Genomic DNA, 2,279 nt, shown 5'->3' with positions numbered 1-2,279 from the left:
AGGCGGAGTAGCGATCTATGTCAGGGATAATCTGAAGTGTGAAATAAATAAGGAATTAAAAACTGAGCGGAAAACAGAAACTATTTGGATAGAATTAATCGATAGAGTTAATGAGCGACATATCTGGGATGAAATGCGCACGGCTTCCATACACAGCAAAGTCTGTATAGTAGGCGACTTTAACCTTGGCCAAATAGATTGGATTGACCTTACGGGTAACTCAGAATCAGAGGATTTTCTTGAAACGATCCGAACCCACCTTGGGTTATAATATACTCGATTTAGTTCTGTTGAACAGAGAAAAGCTCATTAGTAATGTCGAGGTAGGGAACAAACTTGCAAACAGCAATCACAAAAAAACTAGATTCTACTTAGATTTTCAGGGAAGCCAAAAGGAAAATTTCACAAAAGTCCCAGATTTCAGAAGGGCAAACTTTGATAGTTTGAAGAGGCAGTTGAGAGAGGTATCATGCTTGGGGGTGAACTACTTGGACCTGACAGGTGAAACCAACCTGATAACGAGATCTGAGGTTGCCGAGTTCTACGACAATTTAAATAATGAGTTACTTAATGCACAAAAGCAGAACATACTATACAAAATCTCAGATCAAACAACAATGACCCTAAATGGATAAATAATTATTTAAAGAACATTATTGGTCAAAGGAAGGCTATAGGTAGGAGGATGAATCGTGGCGAAATTTACCTCGGGGATTATTATAATGTTTTCTCCGGTAGGGTTAAGACCGAGGTAAGGAGAGCAAAGAGGAATAATGAACTGAAGATAGCAAGGGAGGCAAAGACAAAACCCACTGGATTCCATCAAATGTATCAAATTAAAACACGAGAAAAGATTGCAGCAATACAGTCAGATACCGGCGAGCTAACTGATAACGACGGAGAAATGAGCAATAATCTGAATAAATATTTTTCAACAGTTTTCACCACCGAAAATTTGAACATGATACCTGAGGCACCGACTCTATTCAGAGAGAGAGAAGAAAACAAATTAAGCGAGATAGTAGTGACTAGTAACGATGTTAGTAAGCAAATAGACAAACTAAAGCCTGATAAGTCACCTGGTCCCTATGAGATATTTGCCAGAATATTAAAGGAATGTAAGGAAGAGCTTAGTATGCCCTTAGCAAAGTTGTTTAACATGTCCTTAAAAACAGATGTAGTACCAGAATCCTGGAGGATAGTGAATGTAATACCGATTTTCAAGAAGTGGGATAGATCACTATCCTCTAACTACCGTTCAATCAGTCTAACATCAATTGTAGGCAAATTCCTGGAAGCAATCATTTCAAGCATTATTCGAAACCACCTGGAGAAGCACAAATTGATCAAAAATTCCCAGCATGGCTTCACAAGAGGGCGTTTATGTGTAACTAATCTATTAACATTCTTTTCATCAGTTTTCGAATCGGTGGATGAGGGGCACAATTATGATGTGGTATATCTCGACTTTAGCAAAGCCTTCGACAGAGTCCCCCACGAAAGACTAATAAGAAAGGTAGAAGCACATGGAATGAAAGGTAATATTCTAAAATGGATTAGGGCGTGGTTACGGCACAGGAAACAGTGAGTGAGCATCAACGGCACTAAATCCCATTGGAGCAACGTGACTAGTGGAGTTCCGCAAGGCTCAGTACTTGGACCATTATTATTTATTATATGCATAAACGACATAGATATCGGCATAGACAGCAACATAAATGAATTTGCTGATGACACTAAAATAGGACGTGTAATTCAATCTGAAAGAGGACTCCGCAAAACTACAGGAAGATCTAAAAAAATTTTCGAATGGCAGATGAAATTCAATGTGGACAAATGTAAAGTACTCAGTATAGGAGATGTAAACTGGGAAACCAGTTACCACATGAACAACGATGCCATTGAGAAATCCGACTGTGAGAGAGATTTATGAGTAATGATAAGTAGGAATCTTAAGCCAAGTAAACAATGTGTTTTGCTCATAACAAGGCTAATAAAGTACTTGGGTACATACAAAGGAGTGTTAGTTACAAGACTCACGAGGTCATCTTAAGAATATATCTTGGGCTTGTGAGACCTCACCTGGATTATGCAGTTCAGTTCTGGTCACTGTATTACAGAATGGATATATAATCCTTGGAAAGAATCCAGAGGAGAATGACAAGACTGATCCCGTTCATTAGGAACCTTGAGTACAGAGACAGGTTAAAGCATCTTAATTTGCACTCCCTCGAGAGACGTAGAGCGAGGGGCGACATGATAGAGGTGTATAAATGGAA

The sequence above is a fragment of the Homarus americanus genome, unplaced genomic scaffold, assembly GCF_018991925.1.
Source record: "Homarus americanus isolate GMGI-L3 unplaced genomic scaffold, GMGI_Hamer_2.0 scaffold20930, whole genome shotgun sequence".
NCBI lineage: Eukaryota > Metazoa > Arthropoda > Malacostraca > Decapoda > Nephropidae > Homarus > Homarus americanus.
The sequence above is the reverse complement of the archived record's forward strand: the minus strand, read 5'-3'. Positions refer to the sequence as shown.